Source organism: Lissotriton helveticus, chromosome 1_1, assembly GCF_964261635.1.
Source record: "Lissotriton helveticus chromosome 1_1, aLisHel1.1, whole genome shotgun sequence".
NCBI classification, from domain to species: Eukaryota; Metazoa; Chordata; class Amphibia; order Caudata; family Salamandridae; genus Lissotriton; species Lissotriton helveticus.
This window is the reverse complement of record NC_136057.1, coordinates 463,384,992-463,411,752: the sequence shown is the minus strand read 5'-3', so window position 1 is coordinate 463,411,752 and position 26,761 is coordinate 463,384,992. Positions and strand designations below refer to the sequence as shown.

The window sequence follows — 26,761 nt, the reverse complement described above, 5'->3', positions numbered from 1 at the left end:
ATTTCAAAATAAATTCTTTTCAGCAGTAACTGTTCATTAACAGTGCAGTGCTCCCTGTGCGTTTGAATATTTTTTTGTGGTTTATAATATTAAAGGAGTTGAGTTGAATATATTTGTATTCCGGTTGAAACTGGGTCATTTAATTGTTGTACTCTGATGCTTTCTGTTGTTGTGTTGGTGTAGGATGGACATATAAACCTCACATTAGCAGAGTAATAGTCATGCAGAAAAAATACTTATGAATGCACTGCTAAAATCTGTTTTCCTAAGGTGAAACAGGTTAATGAAATGCATTTTTGAATTCTGAACATTTTTACGCGTTTGTGGTCTTTACAGATGCAGGTGTTAAAGTTAAGGGGATCAGTTCACCCTGGTTACTTCCTTTCTTTAACTGTAATTAACCTTTAAATAAATGCTGCTGTTTATTTAACTTTTGTTTAATGTTTGTGCTAAGTCGAATAAAAAGCAGCCCAGTGCTGCTGTTGGCGCATGTAAAGGTCAGGAGGCCCTCCTGCGCCGCCGGCCCTAATCTGAGTATCACTGGTCTGGATGGAAAGACCTCCTTCTGCATAGATGTGTGGAGACGAGACACCGAAGAACTAGAAGTAAGGTTCAGATGTATCCAGGGAGAGCAGGAATTACCGATGTTGGCTCCCACAGACCGCTTCATGAAATACTCGCACACTATTGAAAGAATCTGCCCCAGTAGATTTTGACTTAGAAAAAAGCAGATTGATTTAAAGGCCCCCAGGGAGCATTGGATGCCATACTTTTGAAGTACAAGAAAGTAACCCTTAAAGATTTAAAAACAAATCCTCTCTCACAGCAGTGTTAATAGAAATCTGCAAATATTGGAAGATTGGAGATCTACCCCCCACCCCCCCTCCCACCGAGGAGAACAGAAATAGTGATCCTTAGAATGGTTTTTCAGCCATGACTGTGTGGGGGTGCTTCTTTTCCTCCAAGTATTTTCTTTAGATACCATCTTGTCAGTTAAATTCTTTATTGCTTGATTTATAAAAATCATTGCAATTAAACAACTTCACAATCACTCAATAAAAAAAAGTACCACAGATATTAACATTTTACAAATACATTCATTATTATATCATAAAACCAGTCCAGTTAACCATACATTTTACATGCAAGGAAAAACAATTTATAAAATCTATCTAACATGGGCTAAATCATGCAATAAATAGTAATTCTATTTTAAAAACATAGTATAAAATGCATCGATAATTACTTTAGCAGGAAATTGCACATGTTGCATAATAATGTGCCGACGTGCAACAAGTAGTAACAATTATAAAGGTCATCCTTAATTACTATAACAGAGTAGTTTCAGTTATTACATGTCTAATTATTATCTTAACAGCGTGAACACTAAATATTACAAAATATGAAACTGTGCCAGAGCCTCTAATTAAGTTCAAGGGATATAAGTATAATACATCTCAAACTGACTATACCAAACATTTTTCGGCTACATGTAAATATTTTATTAATTGACCTAACAATGGGATCGACTCGCCCGATAGCAACCTAATAAGTGCCTGGCGGACTGATCTAACCCCGATACCATCTTGTTGATAGAGGCATCAACTGATGGATCGGTTTTTGATTTCTAGTGTGGCACAAGCGAATTTTCTCTGTGGGCAGTCTCCTACTGCAGGGATATCCACTACTCCTCTCTAGCAGCAGGGCGAGCAGACTGAAGTGCTCACAGCAAGCAGCTCCTTACACATTTTCCAGGTTATGTCTAATCACCTGTGGGAAACTGATTGTCTGTGAAACAAACTCTGGATATTGAACGTTGCCCTGGTACTCTGTGCAGTGCAACCTCTTCCGTCAACGAGAAATGTGCAACTTCGTGGGAAAGCTTTAATCTTATTGCCCGCAGGGAATGTTGATTCCACTGCTATGGTCCAGGAACCAGTCCAAAACTAGTGCACCTAAAAGATGATCACAATCATGAGTAAAGACTTGCACCTAACAGCCATCTGCCTTTGGGAGTAACACCTCTGGGAGTAATAACGAATGTAGGAAATTTGGTTACTGGATGGAGGTGGCGGGGGTGAAACCCTAATCAAGCAGCAACCTCAATTCTTCTCCGGATGAAGCACAAGCAAACACCAAATTAACCTGTGATTAAACCTCTGAGAGCTTGGCACAAAACAGTCAGGTTTAATGTAGTGGCACTGTTTATGCAGCACTTGAAATGGCAATAAAGTGAATTTCACGTGTATCTAGTAAAATAGAATAAAAGGTAATAAGTTATTTGACACCACAATGACAAAAATTAAATCAGTAGAACTGGAGATATGCAATCTTAAAGATTTAGGTAAAAATAGTGTCTAAAAGCACAAAGCGGGTCATCCCTGTATGTTGTAGGACAGGTAGAAAATCGCAGTCGATAGCCCCTCTACCCCTGCCAATCCACTTTCTACCTATGGTTGGTTGCTGCCGAGCCTGTATTTAGAATAACGGCAGAATTGTACATATCACTTGTGAATATTTCTTCTTAGTTTATTGCTGAGTGCATCTTAATTAAACCTTCCTCCCACCATTCATTTATCTGGCCCCATCTGGTACACCTGACATTCATCACTGTTAGTGATCTAGCACTTTGTCACTGTCCCTGGTGAGACAGTGATGGTTTACGCTTCAAAGCATATGCCTTGTCTCGGTCTCCACCGATGGGAGGCCATACTTAAAGTGCGGTACTTGGCCTGCACGATATACATCACACCAGGGGCGGCTCTAGGCTTATGGCGGCCCTGGGCAGGGAGCTTAGGTAGGGGACCCCAGAAGAGGGGGTCCAGGTGGGGCGGAGCCCCCCCCCCGGAGCTCAGGAAGGTGTTTTAATAAAACGTCCAGAAAAGGCGTTGGATGACCAGTACCTGAGGCTGCTCCTACCCTTCTGAATTCGTCTCAGAACGATAAAATTTAGGAGGAGGAGGATATTCTGACACAAGATGTGGCCAGCAGTGGGTAGGGAAAAAAAGAAGCTAATCAGGAACCAGGAGGAACGCAGGTGCGGAGGCCAGTGAAGAGGGGGGGGGAGAGAGGAGAGGAGAGGGGGGGGGGAGAGGAGAGGGGGGGGGCAAGGTGTTTGCAAGTGAAACAGAGCCGGAGGCCGCCAAATCCCTGCCAGGGGCCGCCACGCAAATATGTATCTATCCTCAGAGGATTATTATATTAAGGATATATATTGGCGTGGCGGCCCCTGGGGTTTGGCGGCCCTGTGCATGTGCACAGCTTGCACATGCCTAAGGCCGCCCCTAATCACACAAACGCCTATTGCGGTGCTTCCCAGGCTGCCGCGCATCCACCAGTCTGTTCTCTATTCAGTATTCCTGCAATTGATTATTTGCAGTTTGATTGGCTTCTAGTAACCTATTCTACTATTCCTGCTCCGGTACTCAATACCCTCACAGTGAGTTCGTACCATTCAATTACAGGGCTCCTATCATACCTATTCACCTGCGTGGACCATAGGGAACTTCACTACTTGGGCAATGTATATATAAGGTATGAGTATTTACTACTAGACTCGATTACCCTTCAGATTATTTTATTAATCCTAGATGTCCCAGACATCTTGTCTTGATGAGACCCTTGTACCACATTGAGGGTCGAAACATCGTCGACCAAAAAGTTTATTATGAACCTTGTTTTTTTTTTTTTTTTTTTTAAACACAGACACCTGTGATCACATTTCAAATTCACCTGGCTTGCAAATCACTGGTTTTGCTTTTTTTAGTCTCTGGGACACACTGCATGCACTGTTTGATGTAAAGAGATTTTCATTGTGATAAAAGTTGATATCTTGAATAGAAGCCTAAGACTATATATCGTTGTCTGGAATGGATACATATTTATAAGTTATGCATTAATTGCATTCAGTCAAGATTGGCTGATAAAGGATGAATGATACCAACGAGAACCATTGTGATTAAGTAATTGCTTTCTACTTACAGCAGCCCTGAATGCAAGTGTGCGACTGCCTCGCATTCACACATTTTCATGTAACAGGGAGTCACACTACCACTCACTATATCAACTCTCTGTATACACACCACTGCACTGTCAGTGCAGGGTCAGACACATGACAGAAAAAAATTCCCTAAGTGAAGCCGGTCGTCATCACTCTTCAAGGGCAGGAAAAGCATGGCCTGTACTACAGAAAAGAAAGAATAGTCGAGGAAGGCACGTTGGTGTGCCCCCTTCAAACCACAGAGCCAAGCTCTAGGTCTCAGAATCCTTCTCAAAGCTTAGGCCTCAGTTTAAAAAAAATATATATTTATTAAAATTTCTGGAAATATATGCATGTTATATACATCATTGTATATGCACGTCACTATGTATATATACATATATACATATATGTGTATATGTAAATGTGTGTGTATATATATATATATGTGTATATATATATATATATGTGTATATATATGTATATATGTGTATGTAATATGTTGATTGCCAAGTGTTAGCATTCAGCTGTTAAAAATGGAAAAAGTGACAGACGTTACAGTGGAAAAAAGGAAAATACTGACAGTTTTTGCAATTTTTTTATTGTGGGATGTTCGTTTCCCCAAAAACACGTTAGGTGGAACTTCCTCTTTAATGCTAGTGCTAGTCCAAATCCTCCGCAAGATGTTAAAGTTTATAAGAAACCATGACCCTGGAAATTTGCATAATTAGTCATGGAAAGTTTCAAAAGAAGGCAGACATTTTAAACAGAGTGTATTACAAGTATGGATTAGTTAATCCAAGATGGGCATATTCAGGTACCGGTTTTATGAGTACTTTAAAAAAAAAAACTTTTTATTGGAACGTATACAATAACTTGTATATACAAGAAGCAATTATTTGTGACATTGTTCCCTTTTTAATTTCTGAGTACTATACATATGACTTACTTCAATCTTAACTAGCAATAAACATGTTACATCACAGTCTCCATCCTATAAACCTCGATATTACTTCCAGTCCTCCCAGATTTTCTCCCCTTTCTTAGGGCATCCTCTGCTGTTGTATATTGTAAGTTCCACTTGCCAGCACCAGTCTAGATCATTTTCCCACTCTTCCACTGTCGGAATGGCGTCGCCCCCATTTCTTTGACACATTCCGCTTTGCCACTAGTGCTAACCATTGTTTTACATGTCTTGTCCGATCATAATTTCCTGCAGTCACCAGAAGGAACCATTTTGGTTCTAGAGGAACTTCCATGCCCACCGCTTCAGTCATTGCCTTGGCTATTTTCTGCCAGTACGATTATAGGACTGGGCATTCCTAAAGTAGGTGGTAGAAGGTCACCTCAGACTCATCCCCTATGGCACAATGTATTTTCACTATGTCCCATTCGGTGTAGCACTTACCTGGGGTAATATACCCTATGTAGCACTTTGAGCTGTATAAATCGGAACCTTGCACGTATCTCCACTTCTCTTGGGCTTTGGAGCACCTCCACCCATTCCTCGTCCTCCTCTAATTCCCAGGCCGTCCTTAAAGCACCCATGGGATCCGGGGCATTATTATTTATCTTTTTGTACATTCAGGATATGGCTTTGTCCTGCAGTCATTCTGTCAGTATCCTGTCTTCTAATGGTGAGGCAGTTTCCAGGGACTCTCCTTCCCTAATATATCCCCGCATGGCGTGCCCTAATTGGTCATATTTGACCCACTCCCCTCCCCCTTTATCATGTTCCTTTTTAGAACTGTAAACGTAATGTATACTGGTCCTCTCCAAATATCTCCCAACTTCTCCAACCCCAGTAGCTCCAATTTGGCGATACCCCCGAGCTTGCCTACTCCCTTCAAATGGTCACCTGCCCATAGAGGTGCATTCCTGTGAGTTTGCCCTCCAAACCCAAATATTTTGTTGCTGCAGACTAACTATGCCTTGACCACTGTTTTGGTATGTGTTGGGAGGTTCCTGCCTAATTGCATTGTGTAGAGTATTTCGTGTGGACCTTTTGCTCCCATTGCCAGCCTATCAACCCTATATGCTGGATCCGTCCTGTCCTCAAACATCCATCCATTCACGTTTACAAGCTTGGCTGCCCAGTAGTAGCTATGTATATCGAGTACCGCTAGGCCTCTGACATAAACCCTTCTTTGGAGTTTACCCAGGGCTATATGCGGGGCCGCCCCGCACCACAGTAGCGCGCGGAGTTCTGAGTTCACCTGTTGGAAAAAAGAGGGAGGCATCTCATATGGCGTATTTTGCAATACATATAACAAACGGGGGAGAACCATCCTTTTGAACATTGCAGCCCGGCCCATCAGTGCCAGGGAAAGCGAACGCCAGTGCTTAGCATCTGTCATGAGTCTATCAAGCTGTAAGCCTGCTTTCTGTCGATGAAACTCTTGGGGATCCTGTAGTATCCCTGTAGATGGGTAGATGACATCACTTTAGAATTGTTATGCTTTCTATGTGTTCCACATTCTCTATGTGGGAGTTATTCTGATCTCTGGAGAGGCTTACCTGTTAGTGGTTGTATAAGCTGTTTCTCTTGGTACTGAATAAACTACTTCTCCTGCATCCTGTGTACCTGTTTACTTCATAAACTGGCGACGATCGGGATACCATGAAGAAGGACTCACTCTTTGCCTGATGGAAGAAGTAATTTTTTTTAAAACAAAAAACCAAGGAACAGTGTTCACGCATTTTCAAAGGTATTTCATTTCAACATTTTTCTTATTCTTTTTCATTACGTGTAAAACGATTGCACCAGCGGCAGTAAATTAACTTAGTGCTTTGATCGCACCTGCGGCAGTGTACAGCGTTGTGTCTCCTTGGATATTAATTACTATTTCTACGTTTGACATATTTCCGTGTTGCTGCGTGTTTTGATTTGCCATTTCCCATTCTTTTTGACCTCTTTTAATCTTGCGCTGTGTTGTTTTTGGCGTATTTAGAGTCATTAAGGAAAATTGCAGCACACGACCTGTATATTTTTAAAACTGACCTGACATTCTGCCGCGTGAGGATCCGCGAGCATCAGCGTTCGCGTGGAGCTTCAAAGTTCGCGCTGACATCTAGATTTCAACTGCGTGTCTGTTCTGCGCATCTGTTCTACGTCAACACTCTACATGACGCTACTATACGCACTAACGCACTAACTCCACGTTTTTGAACACGCAAAGGTCAAAGTGTCACGTAGCTGCCATCTTGTTTATTTATTTATTTTTCTTTGTGTTCAATTAACGCCGCATACGCTGTATTGACTACTAAATATTTCCTCATTTCAAACTTCATGATGAACATCTACATTTAATGTACTGCTGTATCCTCGTTGTTCTTTCATTTTGCTGCCTGCAGGAAACTTCACTCAAGAAACGTAATTGACTACGGTGACTACTTTTATTTTGTTAATTTATTATTTTCAATACTGTTTTATTGTATTAAGAATGTTTAACTGTGACCATTATTGATTCATTTTACTTCTCGTCAGCTTTATAATACCTCTCGAGCTCGAGCTCCTTGTTTTTTTTTTTTCCTTTTTAACAGAAATGTCAAATACCATTGTTTCTCCTTCGCATTTTCTGCCTACTGCTGGGGACCCTAAAGTAGAATGGGATCTCTGGTATCCCACATTTCTAGCTTATGTGGATGTAGTGGAGGAAGATGGATGTTCTCCCAAAAGAAAATTGGCCCTTTTAAAAAATTGTTTAGGTGGCGCTGGCCTTAAAGAGTTAGAAAATCTACCCCCCATAGATGGAGCAGGTGATTTTAATATTTTTGAGATTGTTGTAAAACAGTTAGCTTCTAGATTCGGAAGGAAAATAAATGTTGTCATGGAAAGATTTAAATTTTATTCCAGAGCGCAGAAAGACGAGGAGTCAATTGAAAATTACGTAGCTGCATTACGAACTTTAGCCGGTTCTTGCGCTTTTGAAACAATTAATTTTGAGCAGGTACTAAGAGACCAAATAATGATGAAGACCAAAAGCAAGAAAATACAGGAACGTTTATGGATGGGAACCGAGTCTTCTTTAAATGCCGTATTAAATATAGCCAAAGGGATTGAACAATCTGAACTTTTCGTCAGTGAGATCAGAGGCCATGATGTTAAGAGCAAAGTAATAATTCCAGAAGTTGCCTTAGTAAAAGAGGTCCATAATCAAAGGAAACTTCCTTTCACTCAAACTAGGAAAGAATATTTTTCAAGAAACAATAAATTCACTGGCAAGAAAAACCCTATTATTTGTTATAGGTGCGGTGCGAATGACCACGTTGGCAATTATAAGGGTTGTCCAGCGTGGAATAAAATTTGTGTTAAGTGTAAAAAGCCTGGGCATTTCAGTAAAATGTGCAGATCTCCACAGAAAGTGAACTTGTTAACTGAGTTTGACTACGGTAATCCTGAAGAGATTCAGGAAATCAACACTCTGTTATGTGTTGGTGATTCTAAATGTCAAGGTTTTCCCAAGGATAAAATATTGGTAAATGGTATAGAAATCACTATGCTTATAGACTCATGTGCTTGGTATAGCATAATTGGCAGTGATATTTTTAATAGACACTGGAATTCTTCATGCCTACTGCCATCGGATGTTCGACCAGGTGGTTATACTGGTCGGAAAATTGATTTGCTAGGATACATGTGGGCAGATATAAAATTTAAAGATAATAACATCAAAGGGAAAGTTTATGTAGCATCCAAAGGTGCCTCCATTCTGAGTTGGCCACACCAACACGAATTGAGAATTAAATTAGACCCCAATGCTTTTCCACCTGTATACATAGTAACCCCTACTGAGGATGAATTTACAGTTCTGGTAAAAAACAAGTTTCCAGAGATTTTTTCTGACACTTTGGGTGAATTTGTAAATTTTAAACATAAAATAATTTTAAAAGAAAATGCAACACCAGTCCGACATAGAGTTAGGAATGTACCCTTGGCCTATCGCGACAAGTTAAAAATCATTTTGTTGGATCTAGTGACTCGTGGTATTATCGAACCAACCGAGTCCTCCCACTGGGTATCCCCAGTAGTTTTGTCAATTAAAAGTAACGGGGAACTTCGTTTGTGTGTTGACCTCCGTAGTTTGAACAGTGAAATTTGGGTGGATAGACATCCATTACCCAACATTCATGAACTAATTGCTACTCTTTCTGGTGCTTGCATTTTCTCAACTTTAGATTTAGCTAGTGCGTATCACCAGGTTCTACTCCATGAAGATTCTAAGTTTCTCACCACTTTCATAACTCCTGAGGGCATGTTCCAGTTCCGTCGCATGCCCTTTGGTTTAGCTAGTGCGGCTTCAGTATTTCAACGGCTTATGAAAGAGGTATTGGAATAAGCTGGTTCTCTTGGTACTGAATAAACTACTTCTCCTGCATCCTGTGTACCTGTTTACTTCAGATCCCATGTTATGTGGATCCCGAGATACTTAAAACCAAGCTTTTGTATGGGTACTACACATCTGGATATCAGGGTAGGTGCTTCCCCGGCTAGCAGATATAGCAGCAAATTATCCCATTTGATTCAGTATCCAGAGTACTCCCTATATATATACAGAAGATCTGTAATATGCAGTCTACTGAGTGTCTCGGTTTTCTCACATATAGCAGGAGATCACCTGCGTGGACCGATATTCGGTCTTCCCACTCTTCCCTTATCGGTCCCACCCAGATCAAAGATCCTGCCATACCCATGCATCGAGTGGCTCCAGGGCTAGTGCAAATAAAATTGGAGACGCCGGGCATCCTTGTCTAGTACCTCTCTGTAGGGTAAACACAAGGGACACAGTGGCGTTGACTCGCACTCTGACTAATGGCTCTTCATACAGGAGTTTAACTCATCTTATACATTTGGGACCTATGCAGAACCAATCCAAGACTGTGAAGAGGTAGTTCCATTTCACGCTATCGAATGCCATGCTTGCATCAAGCGACAGATGGGCTGATTTGGTCTCCTGGGCATTCTAACCATTTTTTATTTTTTTTTTTGTCCTCATTTGCCTGTACCTCTTACCCGCAGACTTTATAGCCAACCACCTATTCGTGCAACTCGGGATAGCACACACTCACAATCTCCACCTCTTTGGAGAATATTCTGGCGGTAGACCGAATCTGGGTTTACTGAGGTATTTCGTGAAGAGTGGCGACCAGCCATACCCGACACAGACTCCATCAAGGTAGGGACTACCACGAGGTCCTTTTCTTGTCTAACGGAACCGCCACAGTGGACTCTGAAGTTTGGAGGCATAATCATAGGACCGGGGGAAAAAAAAAAAAAAAAAACCCCGGTACTCTAACACCAAGAAGATAACAAATTCCAAAAAGAGAGGTTTTGTCTACTGCAAGATCTAGCCAGGTCTACTTTTGATGTTTCAATTAAAGATGATAGCCAGCTGGCATGTATTGGCGCCTTTGAGTCCACCCAGAATTTACATATCTGACGTCTGGCAAGTAAAATTGCATAAAACAGTAACGGCCTTGCTGTACCAGTCACATTATCCGCCATTCCAGAAATTATCAGTGTTAATGAACAGGTTAAGGATACTTTAAGTATCGAGCCCAGTGTATCCAGGACTTCCGCCCAGAAAGTCTTAATTAGTGGGCAGTCCATAAACATGTGAACGTCCGATGCACCCTGGAGACCGCACTTATTACAACCTTTACCAGCTTGGAATTTTGCCAGCTTTTGTGGTGACCAATAGGCTCGATGTAGTGTGAAGAGGTGGTTTCGCCTCAACCATGCCGGTTTGACAGTTTTGTATAAAAGTGTGAATGATCTTATCCACCAATCTTCTCCTTGAGGATGCATATCCTCCGCCCATTTTTCATCAGGAAGGTCGAAATCTCCGTCCACCTCCTCCGAAATTACCCAGTACCAATGTGCCACTTCTTTGCTTCCCTGTGGTTTCTCCACCAGTTGTTGTTCTAACATGCTGCACCTCCCCACCGAGGCGTTCTTTTTGAGGAGCTCTCTAGACCAGCTTACTAGTTGCATGTATTTAAACCTTGATAGTCCTGGGCCTACCTTTTCAAGCAAATTATCCCATGATATTAATGCCCCACCAGCTAACAAGTCCCCCCATCTCGTGATTCCCCCTTCTCTTAATGGCGTCGAGAGGTTGTCACCCAAACACGGTGGGAGCCCCGGGGAACCCCACATTGGAGCCCAGTTTGAATAGTAGGCAAGCCTTGTTGACCTCTTAATCAATGTCCAGGCTCTGGCCAACGATTGCAAGACCTTCAACATCACCTTCTTGAAAAATTTCTGTTCTCCAAATTTGAATAAAAACCCGTCCATTAGCAGACCTGTTCCAGTTAACATGGCCTTAAACATTCTCCCTACTGTTGAGTCCGTTGGTGTCTTCAGTAGCATTCTTGAGAATGATAGCTGAAAGGCCCAGGCGTAGTATTGTATGTCTGGAAGGGAGAGCCCACCCTTTTCCCTCCTCCTCCTCAGTTTCTTCCATGCTATCCGAGTTGTTTTGTAATTCCACACAAACGAGTTAATGTCCTGTTGGCACTTCTTGATTTGTTTTGAGTCAAAAGCTAATGGAATGCTGTTAAATATAAATGTAAGCTTCGGTATAATTGACATTTTTATAAGACTTACCCTCCCATAGATCGTCAGTGGGAGGAATGTCCATGCTTAAGAAGCGCCCGACATTCTCGGGATATCCGATTCAGATTTACTTGAGCTAAATTCTTAACTTCCTGGGTGATCGTAATTCCCAGATAGCGCATTGAGGAGGTTGTGACCAATTGTGAATTGTTAATGTTCCACTCCATTATTTCAGTTTTTCCCGCGTTTATCTGGTATCCCGAGATTTCCCCGAATTCTTCTGCTCTCCTGACAACTGTTGGAAATGCCTGAATGGGATCTGACGTATATATCAGGATATCATCTGCATACATGCCCAGACGTTTCACCCACCCACTGAACTCAAAGGGGATAATACTCTGTTCTTCTCTTATTATCTGCGCGAAGGGCTCTATATAAAGATCGAACAGAAGCGGGGAAAGGGGACAGCCCTGCCTAGTTCCTCGTGAAATCTTAAATGGCTCAGTGAGTGTATCATTCACTAGTAACTTAGCGGTCGGAGCTCTGTATAGAAGCTGTATAGTACGGCAAAATTTCTCACCTAGTTGGAATTTTCTTAATACAGATGTCAGATAGAGCCAGTTGACCCTATCAAAGGCCTTTGTGGCATCTAATGTTAGGGTGGCCAAGGGTAAGGAAAAAGTTGTGGCGATATCTATCGCCGCAACCAAGTCCCTGGTTAGATCCACCTTCTGACGTCCCTTGATAAAGCCCTTTTGATCTTCATGGATTATAGAGCCGATCTCGCTTGCCAAACGTGCTGATAAAACTGCAGCGAAGATCTTATGATCTATATTCAGCAGCGAGATCGGCCTATAGGACCCGCAGTCAGTTGGATCTTTACCTGGTTTTGGTATAAGGACTATAGTTGCTTCGCTCCATGATGCAGGAGGCATTAACCCTTTTGTAAAGATGTTGTTAAATAAATAAGTCAATGTTTTTACTAACTTTGAACACAAAACCCGGTACAATTCCCCTGGAAGGCCATCTGGCCCTGCCGCCTTCCCCTGCTTTAATTGACCTATCGCCTTACTCACTTCCTCTTCTGATATCTCCCTATCAAGGCGGTCGATCTGATCTCCAGAGAGGGTAGGTAGTTGAATCCTATCCAACCATAGATTTCTTGCCTGGGGGTCGTCTTCAATATCTTCAGTATATATGTTTTGGAAGAACTCCTGAAAAGCCCTACCGATCTCGGTGTTGGTGTTCCTGACAGTAGTGTCTCCCTCCTTACGGATGCCCTTTATAAACTTTTTAGATTTATCTATTTTGACTTTCAAGGCTAAAACGTTACCCGCCGCCTCTCCGTATTCAAAGTTCGAAATCTTGCTTGCCTCCCACCTATTCTCTACTCTTTCCTGTAGAATTTTATTCAGTTCCTGCTTCAGTTTATTTCGTTCTTCCTGCTCTGCGGAGGTACCCCCAGAGGGCCCACAAATCCTATCTAGACTAACCAGATCCCTTTCTAAGTTCCTGATTTTTTCCCTGTAAACTTTGCCTCTAAATGATGCACGATTTGTAATATGCCCTCTTAAAAAAGCTTTGAGGGATTCCCATACTATACTTATTTCCGCAGAGTCTAGGTTTATTTCCAGGAAGTTTGACACTTCCTCTGCCAACAGGTCGGTCTCCACCTGATCTAAAAGTATCGTCCGATCAAAAGACCATGACGAAAAAAGTTTTTGTCGCGTGAGTGTCAAAGAAAACATTATTGCTGAGTGGTCTGAGAGGTGTGGGGGTAAATACCGTAGCCCCTTCACCATCTCTTGAATACTGTAACTAAAGAGAGCGTAATCGATCCTTGAACCATGTTTATACTTAAGGTTCCTATACGAAACCCCGAGAGCATTCCCAGCCCTGTCTCTCCATACATCTGCCAATCCTAGGGACGACATTATGGACAGCATAACCTGTCTTGATTTAGATGGTACCAGCGCTCTGGAGTTTGGAGACTTATCAAGCTTAGGGTTTAGGACAATGTTAAAGTCCCCCGCCCATATAATAGGATGGTTCGATGTGACTAATGCCCCCTGGATTTTTTGGAGGTAGGATGGGTCGTCCTGGTTCGGACCATAATACCCTACAAGTGTATAATGTTGACCATCTAACGTTATTTTACAAACCAGCCACCTGCCACTAAGATCTTCCTCATAAGCCAAAATTTGTGCTTTCGCTGATTTTTTAAACAGAATGAGAATCCCACGGATATTGGCGGACTGATTTGTACAAATAAATAAATCAACCCACTTCTGTGTCTTCAGTATTAATTCTACTTCCTGTTTGAGCAAGTGTGTCTCCTGTAACACTATTATCTGGGCCGGGGAATCCCTGAAATATTGTAAAATTCTATGTCTCCTGCCCTTCACACGCAGCCCATTGATGTTCCAAGATAGAAAGTGTATTTCTGTCATATTGTTTCTCCTCTTCTGAGCCTACACAACTCTTTATATCCCCCTTCCTTTAGTACAGTTTTTAATCTCTCTCGAGGTGGCATTGTGGTATTAGTTAATGTCAATAGATGTTGCTTGTGAGCGAACTTAAAGTTGTGATTGTAAAGAAGAAACTGAGTACAGGCATCTGAAGTTTTTTCATTACCCCCCCCTGCCCACCCCCCACCCTTAGAAAACCCCCCCTCACTTCTCCTGGCGTATTGGTTTGCCAGGTTTACGTAGGTGTGTTGGTCTCTTACCCCATGTACCCTCTAACGGTGAGACTGATTACCTGCTTCTTTTTCTATATTATTTATGTTTAATTTTAGAAGTGGTATCTTCCATATCCCCCTTTAAATAAGAGTAAATAAGAGAAAGGAAGGGGTTTTTTATTAAATTTGTATCCTTTTTTTTTAATGTTTAATATGTTTTTAGATTAAGGTTTACGTTTTTTCCCTCTATAACCTTAGTACCCTTTTTTTTTTTTTTACTATTTTCCCTTACATTTGTGCTACATTTTATGTTTTAGGATCTTTACTCCTTATTTCCACTATTTCCTTTAGAGACTAGTACTTCACCCCCGCCGAATGACTATCAGGTATATTTCCTGTTCCTAGAGCTTCGTTCTCCCCGCGTGTTCAGAGATGGAGAGGATTAACTCATCTGCTTCCCTAGGAGAGCGGATATTGTACATCTTATTGTTGTACATTATTTTTAGGAAGGCAGGAAACCTCATTTGTACTGTTGCCCCCACTGCCCTGAACTTATCCATTCTTTGCCCTAACTCCCACTGCCTTTCTAAGGTGACCTTTGATAGATCTGACCGCACCTCAAATGAAAAGTCCGGAGCTTTTAATGGCTTGGCCTTCAGGGCAAGATTGAGAATCTTCTCTTTCAGGGAGTATGTCAGGAAATTCATAAGAATTTTTCTTGGCTTCACTCTTCCAGAGTTGAGGCGAAATGGGTCCCTGTGGATTCTCTGAATATCTTTGGCCAACTCTTCCTCAGTTTCTTCTAAGTTGAGGGCGCCTTTTAATAGAGATACTACGTAAGTCTTAAGGTCCCCCCCTTCCTTTGCCTCAGGAACCTTTAAGATTCGTAAGTTGTTTCTTCTAGAGAAGTTCTCTAAAGATTCGACCCTTTCCCTCAACTCGTCCCCCTCTTTCCTTAGGGACTGGATCCTGACTTGTGCTGTCTCCAAATTAGCTTTTAACTCCCCTACCGATCCCTCTAGTGTCTCTGTTCTCTCCGAGAGCCCGTCTACTTTTCGCTCCAGGGTGTCACAGGCTGACCTGATCTCGTTCTGATTTTGTTTGGACTCTGCAAATCCCAACTTTATCTCCCTTCTCATGACAGTTAACAACTCCTCTAGGGTAGCCCCTCCTTGCTCTCCTTGCTCCTCCCCCACCTCCTTCTCCTTCTCCTTTTCCTTTTCCACATACCTTGTTCTTCCCTCTTCTCCACCACTAGTATCCCTCTCCACCCCCTCACCAGAGGCCTCTATTGATGACATTGTTACCTCAGGCGCATGTACTTGTGTAGGTACTTCTTGCGTGACTCCCTCTGGACCCCTCTGCTCTGCCATCTTCCGTGTGGATATTTCAGGGGCTTGTCTAACAAGGCTGTCTGGACTGTGGGTGACCTTTAAAACCTGAGGCAACACCTTAAAAAAGCTATGGAGCGAGGGAGTTATTCTCGAGACTGATGCCTTCTTGTCTTCCCCCCTTGCCTGTGTGTTAGAGACAGGGACTTTGTTATCTCCCTGTCCAGGTACCCCAAGTTTCTCTATATTGCCGCTTGTTCCCCCAATGATATCTTTGGCTGTCCCTTCTCTAAAACCACCACTTTTGTCACTCAGGGCATTCAGCTCTAGGGGGCCCCCCACACAATGATCTTTACACCCTGGACTAGCTCCCTTCCTCTTTCCTTTACTACCCTTTTTCTTCAAGGCTTCTTTCTTCTTGCTGTGACTAATGGTTTTTGATGATTTCGGACCCTGTTTATGTCAAATATCGGGGCTGCTTTTAACCCACCGCCACCCTCTAAGTTAGCAGTCCAACCCTCCTCCTTACTATCACTGTAGGAGTTGTCTTTATCTTTGTCCTTATCTTTGTCCTCTCCTGCTGTTTTAACCCCGAGGGCAGACTCCTCATGTAGTGCAGCCGCTTTCAGTTTCAGCCTTCTAGCAGCCGTCTTCACAGCTTCGAGCTCTCCCTTTCCTGACTGGGTGCGTGAACGTGTGGTTACTGTGGGCACCGTCGTCACCGTCGTCGGAAGTGCTTTCTCGCAACCTTCTGTGCCCCCTGCAGATCTAAGGAAACCTCGGGCCGCCACCCGGCGTCCTCGCCGCGGCTGCACGGAACCACTGTTGTAAGGTGGTGGGAGGGGCGGATGACGCCGGGGCTGGAGACGCGATCGCACACATCCGCGTCCTAACCTCCCCTGCCGCCTTCGAGTGGAAATCAGTCGGAAAGTGAATGCTTATCGACCCCCAATGAGAGTGAGAGCAAAAAAGGGATAGGCAGAGCTGCCGGTTGCTCCAAAAACGGAAAGATTCCAAAATGCAGGTATTACTGCGTCTCGATCAGTCTGCAGGGATAGAGACCATCACCTGCGTGCGAGCCGCTCTAACTCGCGGCCGCCATGTTTTCTCTCTCTATGAATCGGGCATTCTAACCATTATATGGAGTATTGCAAACAGCCTGCAAAGATTTAGCCTAGTGCTCCTGTGGGGCATAAACCCAGATTGGTCTGGGTGAATAACGGTAGAAATTACTCAGGCTAAACACGTGGACAAGAGCTTTACTAGCACTTTCACCTCATAATTGAGTAGCAAGATAGATCTATACGACCCACACTCGGTAGGTGGTTTACCCGCTTTTGGGATTCCCGCTACAGTCCTTTCGTCCGTATGTACTATGCCCTTCTGCTTTGCCTTACTAAGCCTATTCAGCAGGGGTTCAGCTGTTTCATCCAGTATGGCTTTATAAATCATAACCTCATAATTGAGTAGCAAGATAGATCTATACGACCCACACTCGGTAGGTGGTTTACCCGCTTTTGGGATTCCCGCTACAGTCCTTTGGTCCGTATGTACTATGCCCTTCTGCTTTGCCTTACTAAGCCTATTCAGCAGGGGTTCAGCTGTTTCATCCAGTATGGCTTTATAAATTTCTACTGGCAGGCCATTTGGTCCCGCTGCTTTCCTGGTTTGTAGGTCTCGGGATGGTGATCTAATTTAATCGACCTTCAGGTCACCCTCCAACAGCTCCCTGTCTTCCTCAGTGAGTCGTGGCAGGGAGTTGTCGCGCAGGAGGTCTCTACAGTCCTCCTCCGTGTTTTATGAGCAAGAGGTATAGATCCCTTCATAGTATTTGGTGATCTCTTGGCTATTTCCGCCCCGTTTCATACTTGCCCCCATTCGCATCCAACAGTCTTGGGACCCAGCCTCCGTTTGTCCGTTTCTTGTCCAGCCAGGCCAGCAGCATATTAGCCTTATCACCTAGGTTGTATAGTCTATGCTGTGTAACCAGTGCTTGTGCCTGGGCACTGTCTTCCAATAAGTCTTTTTGTCGCACCCTTAAGTGCTGCCTACATTTAATTGACTGGGGGTCGGTTCCTGATGCTCAGGCCTCCAAAAGTAACATACCTTTTTTGAGGGAAAGCCATTTAAGGTATTTTTCTTTCTTAATGGCGCCTATTTTCACCTGTGCTCGACCTCTAAGGACAGTTTTAAATGCTTCCCAGAGGGTCACCTTGGAGTCATCTGTTCCCACATTGTCTTTGAAATAATGCTCCGCCCCTTCCCGCATGTCCTCCCTGAAGTCTTCAACTTTGAAGAACTAAGGACCTATTCACTGTGGCAATTTTTGGTCCCTTACTGGGCCTGTTAGCTTTGCTTCCACTGGGGAGTGGTTGGATATTCCTTGTGTCACATGTGTGGCGTCCCTGAATTCCCCCAGCCAGGACCCTGTGAATATGATAGTCAAGCCTTGAGAGGTTTTCGGTCACTGCTGACAGGTCTGTATATTCCTTTGGTGTCGCCCAGACCCTTTGCCTCAAGGGCTCCCCTCAACTGACCTCCCTGTTGTGTGGCGTTTTTCCCAGGGGGACCTTTGCCCGCCACATCTAGCTCTCACACAATATCAATCATGTTGCCTCCCAGGATCAGTCTACCCTCAGGCAACTGCAGCAATAAGAGACCCAGTGCTTAAATTGTGGCTTGTATGTAGTCCTGGGGAGGGAGGGGGGGAGGGGGGAGTACACCCCTGCCATGTGTCACTCACAACTGCATACATCCCCAGAGCATCCATCCATATCGTACTTTGGATAAAGGGGAACTCTCGTCTGGTCAGAACTCCCACTCCCCTGGAACCGGAGGTGTATCCTGCATGCGGACGGTTAGGACGCCCAGCCCGACATTTAGTCAAAATGACTGCCAAGATTTCCAAACTTTCTTCGCGGATAAGATAAGGGACTTGATGTTAGACATCAGTCGTACCACAATTTTACATTGTTCAATCGAACCTCCATCTACCCTCCCTAGACGGACAATGGACGTTTTGACTAGGCTGCCTGCTCTCACTAAGGAGTCCCTGTCCACTTTAATGGGCCGGGTGAAGTCAGGATCTCCAGCGGACCCCTGCCTGCCCAAAATTTTTAAGCTGGGATGGAGGATAAAGTACTTGCCCTCCTGAACCGCTCCCTGGAGATGGGAATTGTCCCTTCTAATTTTAAGGAAGCACGGGTGGCCCCTCTTCTAAAGAAACCAGGTGCAGATCCAAAGAATCTTAAGAATTTCAGGCCAATCTCTCAGTTGCCTTTCTTGGCTAAAATTCTAGAGCAGCATGTCTTGCACTCCCTCACCCAGTTTCTGGAAAGTAACCGTCTCCTCGAGCCTAATCAGGCGGGCTTCAGAGCTCATCACAGCATTGGTGATGCTTTCCGTGCTGGATGATCTGAGACTCAGGGCGGATAGGAAAGCTCCGTGTGCCCTGGTCTTATTGGACTTATCCGCGGCGTTTGACACCGTGAATCATGACCGATTAGTGGCACGGATAAAGGACCAAGGGATACAGGGCACGGTTCTGGCCTGGCTGACCTCCTTTTTGGCCGAACGCTCGCAGCGAGTGCAACTAGCAGATCTGGTGTCTGAGCCAACCAAGTTGACCTGTGGTGTGCCCCAGGGTTCGGCTCTATCACCTCTGCTCTTTAACATCTACCTGCAGCCTTTGATAGCAGCACTAAACCGGATGGACTGTAGGGTTTATAATTACGCCGACAACACTCAAATTCTGATCCAGATCGACCGTTCATCGACGGCTTACCTGAGAAGGAAAGACATTCTCAAGTTTACCATCAACTGGATGTCGGCTAACTCACTAAAAATAAACCCGGATAAAACCGAAGTTCTGGCAGTCACCACAGCCTCAAATCCATGGAGTGATCTGTTCTGGCCGGCCGAATTAGGGCCGTTTCCAGAACCTGCAGTGGCAGTAAAAAGCTTAGGCATCAAAATTGATGCTCGGCTATCTATGACACAGCAGGTGTCGGCCGTGGTGGGCAAATGTGTTGGCCTGCTGCGCTAGCTTCGGAAACTATCTTCTTTGCTGTCCTTCTCCACCCTGAGACTGGCGGTATCCGCCTTGATCCTGGCATGTCTTGACTACGGTAACTCCTTGTATTTTGGGCTACCGAAAAATCTTCTGTCAAGGCTCCAGGTTGTGATGAACGATACGGCCAGATTAATTTTTAAAAAACCTAGGCAGACCCAAGCAACGCCTCTGCTGCAGGACTTGCATTGGCTTCCAATTGCTCAGAGAATCAAATTCAAAAGTCTTTGTATAGCACATAAGGCCATATATGGCTCTGCCCCTAGCTACATCAAAGACCTCCTGGTCAATTACATGCCAAGCAGGGCCCTTCGGTCAGCTGGGGCTTGTAATTTAGTCTGTCCTAGGTTCAACCTTGTGTCTTTGGGCGGTAGAGCCTTTTCTAGTACCATTCCCCAGGCGTGGAACCGCCTACCAGCTGAGCTTCAGAAGGAAGCTAATCTCCTTCCTTTTAGGAAGAAACTAAAGACTGTGCTTTTCTTAGAGGCATGGGGGCCTCTGTTAGTCGGTGGCTCCGTGCTTTGCTGATGGTGTATGTCCGGTGGTAGCGCTTGGATACCCCTGGGTGATAACGCGCTCTATAAGTGCATAATAACATAACATAGCATAACTAATCAGGAATCAAGCAGGCCCACTGTGGGCCTTGGTGTGGTCCCTCCTACTCTACAGCATGGAGGCACCCACCGTGCCACAATGCAGTAAGTGACTGGGGCACACCTCTACCTCACTGCCCCATTACTACCACACTGGCAACAGACAGGTGGAGTGCATGAGCCCCGTGGCTGCGGGGTACACCCTGCCTGAGAGACTTGCGTCAAGGACCCCACGTGGGCTTTTGTCAGCGTAGCGGGCCTGGAAAAATGGGGAGCTACCATATCCATCAACCAATTGATTTAGCCAATCTGACGCCGATGAGGTCATAGTGCCTACCAGCATACATGCAGGGGCTAAGGGGCACGGCACTGGTGGACTGCTGCTTTGCAAGCCCCTGAGATTTGAAGTGTCCTCACTTACCTAAGCCAAAGAGCGAATGGTAGACATCAACTAGACTCCATACAATCTGCCTCTACCTACTTGTTTGTGGCCTCACCCCTGCCACATGAAAGTAGCCCCCCCCAAGGTGTGACAATGCTCCACACTGTTGACTGCAGTACAAAGTGAGCTAACCGATCGCCTATACCAGCATGGTGGCTCACCGATCCAAGAAAAACTGCAAAATGAAGGAAATGCTTACTCAAGCACCATCTATAAAACAGAGTCCTAAGCAACAGGTCTCCCATGGATCAAATAACCCTCAATGCGCGGTCCCTAAGCTCCGACCACACACAGGCTGACACTCTGATCACACTTTCCTTCATAGAGAGACTCTTCGGTAAATTTAGGGAAGATATAGCTGACCTTCGGCAAGTGTTCGCCATGGACATCAAAGAGGTTAAAAGAGATGTAGCGGAGATCGGCCATCAGGCGGGTTCCCTGGAACAGAACAGTGATGCAAGGGCTGAGAAACTCAACAACTACAAACTTGAGCTGCTGGTGCTACAAAAACAAAACACAGAACTTCGAATCCTGCTGGAATACCTCAAGAACAGATCTCGCTGCTCAAACATTAGAATACTCCAAGTAGACTCTGGCGATCTGGTGAAAGGTCATCCTCCTCTTTTGCCACATACTACCAAATCTCGCCCGGAAAGACCTTGTCCTTGACCGTACGCACAGGGCAGTTTTACCATCAAATGCACCAGGCACGCCAAGGGGTTTCCTAACCTTTGTATCCTTTTTGACAGAAAGAAACTGTAATGTGGATGATGTAAGACCAAGGATTTATTTATGTTTGAGGGAATAAAGGTGTGGCTATATCAGGACCTATCCCTCCATCACTCTGGAATGGCGTTGCTCGCTCGCTTTAGGTAGTTACTACCTTTTTACGTGAGAATGGAGCCAAATACAAATGAAGCCACCTGTTCCGTTTCATTTTTGTGTGGAACAAAGAACGCATTTGATCCATACCATGGAGGAGGCACGGTCAATACTGGGACTGGAAGACATCCTCACGCCTCCCCCCACTCCCCCCCCACGCACCCAAGAAGACACTGACCAACTTGCTGTGCCCTGCAAATCCTTGGCATGGTAACCAGCAGAAGAGAACACCGCTCCTGTAAGAAAAAACTCATGAACGTATTGTTGAGGAGAGCTGCCTAACAATTGGCCTTATTCCACCAACTCCTGAATCATGAACCTCCCACTAATTCATCTAACCTCATAACTGTGCTGCCTGGAGGCCATACACATGGCAGAGCCACCCACAAAGCCTACATCTCATGTCTCTCCAGAGGGGAACTGTTCCAAAAGGTAGACCAAACTCAGAAAAATCTTCATCTACCACAGCGACGGGTGAGTGAGACTAAGTTACCCAAAGATGCTACCCACCAACACAATCCCCAAGCACACAATTCCTAAGCCTCGCTTTAATGGAGTGATTGAGTTCAGTTCCTTCCCCAGTTCATTCACACACTCCACCCAATGTTAGATGCGCCGATGATCTATGCTGCTCAGGGGTGGAAAGTTATTAATTCAGTGTGGATCTTCCAGCCGCATCTCCTCCCTCTACTTTATTGAGATTAAATGTTTGAGGTCTCAGTGCCCCTGCAAAAAGACTTGCGCTCTTGTCCAGGCTCTGAGACTCACATTTACATATGCCTCATCCAGGAGACACTCTTACTCAAAGGCGACTGGAAGGGAAGCAATTCCCAATGGTTAGACCGGCAATACTTCTGCTCTGGCCTGGCAAGAAGGTGGGAGTAGCGATCTTGTTGGCCACTGTTTTCCAATGCAGAGTTCTCCAGCTGCAGGTACAGCTGACAGCAAGACTCCTCTCCCTGCCCATTTCTGTTCATACATACACCTTTACCCATGCCATTCTCTAAGCACCTAACCACCATCAGGAGCAGTTCATCCTTAATGCTCTCTGGCTCATGGCCTCTCTCCTGATGCAGATATATTAGGCGAAGACTCCAATCTTGTTGTTGACATGCCACTAGACAGATTAGCACAAAGGACAGGCCAGACTATGCCTTTCACAACAGAGGACCTGCGATGTCTCAGTGATGTGGGTCGGACGGATGTTTGGTAGACTCGAAACCTCCCCTCTAGGGACACACCTACTTCTCCACCTCACACCAGACTTCTGCCCGGATAGACTATCTTGTTGCATACCCATGCCTCTTGCCAGTCCCTTAACAGGTTGAAGTGGGAGTCTCAGCGCTCTTAACATTTTTTCATCTTGATCTCTTTTCATAGACCAGGGCTGCATGCCGCCTGACATGGCAACTCCGCTATAAGCTTTTAACCCATGAATCCACCCTAGGGGAAGTCTGGGAAGTAATCCATAACTTCCTCCACATGAACGACACTCCAGGCACCTTTATGTTCCTTTTATGGGACACTCTAAAATATGTAGTTAGAGGAACCCTAATAGCTATTTCCCCCAGATCAAATAAAATGAGGAGGGATAAACACACTGCGTTAGAGAAATAAGTGAAAGCTTTAGAGGAGACCCAGAAACAATCAAGCTCTCGTAGAGTGAAGCAGCAACTGACATTGGCGGGGGAATAGCTCTAGGTACTAGATATGGATAAGGCAGAGTGTGCCTACCTCTGTACTATACAGAAGTACTAAGCCAGGTACAACTTGGCTGAGTCACTGCTTGCCTATATGTTCGCAAGGGTAGGATAACAGAGATCAAATCAGCAATGGGCTAGAGATGCCTTTGAGCGATTCCACACAGACCTCTACACTGTGGAGGTGACAGACCACACTGAGACTGTGGGTTACCTAACTATGGAACTCACTGTGCACCTGCCAATGCGGAATGCACTTGCATTAGAGAAAGACATCTGAGTGGATGAAGCCCTTTCGCTGTAGTTAGGCTCTCTATAGGCAAAGCCCTGGGGAAGGAAGGGTTTATTCTCAGCTTTTACAAAATATTTGCTGGCTAACTGGCCGGTATCCTTACCTGCCTCTATAACCCCTTTGGAGACTCCGGTACTCTTACCGACACAATGCGGGAAGCAGTGATTACCATGATCCCTAAACTCTGGAAAGACCCTACATTGTGCACCTCCTACTGGACCATATCTCTGCTGAATGTTGTTGTTAAACTCTTCATATACATATCAGCTGCTCACCATAACCCCTACATGCAAGGACTTGCTGACCGAGACCAAGCTGGGTTCAAACCTGAAAGGAGCTGCAGTGACCACACAAAGGGTGCTGCACCTCATAGACAAAACAACCCATTCCCAGACCCCCGCATTACTTGTGTCAATGAACGCACTAAATACATTCAGCCATGCACACTGGCCTTTCCTTTGGCTCGCTCTCGACAAGGTGGGTCTAGGTACACGTTTCCAAAATTGGGAATGATGTATCTCAGATCAACAGAATCCCCATTAGCGGCCAATAATACAAAATGGTACTCTACATGGATGTTATAGTAACCCTTACCCAACCTAACTCCTGTTTGCCATCACTCTAGCAGGCGCTCGAAGCATTTGGCAGATATTCTAGCTCCAAAGTTAATATACAGAAATCGCAGGCCCTCAATCTCACTGTCCATCAGAGTGACATGGCCCAGTTGGAGCGCCTCTTTCCCTTCCCACGGAAGACTCAGTGGGTACCCTACTTGGGTCTAAAAATATGCCCATCCATAGAGAAAACTGCGGAATGCAACTTCACTAACCCACTAGATATGTCCTGTACTAATCTACAAAACTGTAAAAGCGTGGGCCTGTCCTAGCTGTGTAGGCTAGCTAGAGTGAAAATTATCCTCCTCCCCAAGAAATGTTATGGAGGTCCTCAGTCTATACATCGAGCCGTGAATGTTTGGGCAGCTGCCTACCTAACTGTAGCAGAGCGTGGCCGGAGCATCCCCCACCTAACACACTATTACTTGGAGGCCCAGACATGATACATGGTGGAATTGAACAAGCCACTAATGTAGAAACATTTGTATTTCATTGATCAATCAATTGCCCATATTTAGAAAATCCCCTAGCTTCCCAAAAATGTCAGTCCCCAGGTGTCAACCTACATCTCGCCAGTTATACGGGTGACAGTGGAGGCCTGCAGAAAGGTCATCCACACACATCTTCGTATTCACGACCATCATCAACAACCCCGATTTCTCACCTGCCAAGATGGGCAAAGCTTCCTTTCTATATAAGGAGACTAATTGCAAAAGAATTGGAGATCTTTTTGATTACCTGGGCCTCATGGATTTCTCACAAATATAATCCGGCTACGGTATCCCGGCCTGAAAACGTTCGCATTACACTGCCATTAAACACTGGGTCACCTACCCTCTGGTTCGCCCCAATGCTAACAGACCGCTTACCCAAGTTGAGAAATGGCTACTCACCCTGCAAAATGATAGACTTACTCTCAGATATATACACCTTTTTGAACAATCCCACAGACTCCAGAAAACCCTTGTCATATGGTCGATAGGGTCATTGTCAACATCGCTAGGTTAGCATGAGCTCTGCTGCCATGATGCTGCTTTTGCGCATGTTACTACATGACTTTATTTTGCAAGACTCTGTTTATGCCTTTCACATGAGAACCGTCTGCTTTGTGCATTCTCTGTCTGTTCCTGGAGTATTGTCTGAACACTGTGAGCAAGGTCGATCAACAATGCTCCTTGTTGTTCTGTTCTGGTCAGTCCCTAGCAACTAGACAAAACATGCTAATAGAGCTACGGTTGCTGAAGACTCGTGCTTTGATATTATGGGAATGCATGTTTGGTTAACACACACTTGGAGAGGGACCTTTTCAGGGAAAAGTCATGCTGTTCCTATGATGTAGCTATACCATCTAGGCACTAAGGTATGGGGTCAGCTGACAAAGCCCAGAGATTTTCTATTATATAATAATACTTCTTCTTACCAAGGGGATGGTGGTTAGGCCTTTACAGTTCTTTATCCACTGCCTATATAAGAAGACATCTGCCTTTATAATATGTGGACTTGCTACAATGCTAACTGTTCTAGGTTTATGCGTTTTGCCGCTGGTAGTTGCTTGTATACTGCTTTATAGAGCACGATAGTTAAAATAAACATTTTAAACTGTAACAGTGTCTCTGTCAATTCTTATTGTGGACAAGTACGAGTGAGTGAGCGCAAAGGTACGTCTTGTTACTGCGATTCCTGAGATAGTCGGGAGTGTTGTGTTCTGAGGTGTCTAATCATTTGCATCTCCGTGATTGTTTAAGAGAGTGAGTGAGACACTGAGATTGTGGGTACTGAGGAGGTAGGAAGGCTTAGCCCCTATACACAGAGGTCCTGTATTCCTGCGCATAGTTCTGTGTATGTGCAGAATCCCTGCAACATCCTCCAGCTCCAGAGAGGATGGGCATCTGAGCTAGAGTGCTTTTTTACCCCAAGGAATGGGCTGATACAGTGTTTAATTTGAGGTGCTGGTTTCTGGTGCTCGGCGCTGGCTCTTAAATTGTTAGCACTGCCTCTAGTGCCAGTCCACCACATGGTGGCCCTGTCTGTCAAATTTTGAGATCAGCACTACAGTGTTGAAAAAGTCAATATACATTAAAAATTAATAACATCTGTTGCTCACACCATTAATGTAGCTTTGGGTGGCTTGGGCTAGTTTGAATTGTGCAGTTATAGCAGTGCAACGGTTAGTACTTGTGTTGGTTCTGTCTTTGGCAGCGTTGGCAGAGACAATGAGTGGTGCGGGCTGCGGTGGCCTCCCGAGAAGGGCCCTGGCACCTACAATTTCACAAATTAAGCACTGGTGATATACTCCACAGGGCCCGTACCTGTTCCTTTAGCAGTACTAGGAAAGAAGATATGCTTAAAACATCACATTACTGATAGTACACCTCAACTAGATTGGCAGCAATGGATGCTGGTGTAACTGTGACAAAACGGGCATATGGACTCACCTCCCCTTGCTCTGTCCCAAACTTAAGAGATATTGGGAAGGTATGTTAACAGACATAAACAAGCTCTTTGGAACAGAATGCCCCAATCTTCCCAGCTATGTGCCACAGGGGCTTCCAAATCCGCGAACATAGCAGCTGCACTCCAACAAGGCAAGGCAATCACTAAGGCGTTTATGTGTGGCCAAA

General features: G+C 44.6%; 1 protein-coding gene across 2 annotated transcripts in view; it reads left to right on the top strand.

The window, feature by feature from the left end:
- PARVB (parvin beta) overlaps positions 1-26,761 on the top strand; it is a 604,437-nt gene that overhangs the window by 161,821 nt on the left and 415,855 nt on the right. The gene's annotated exons all lie outside the window — the stretch shown is intronic.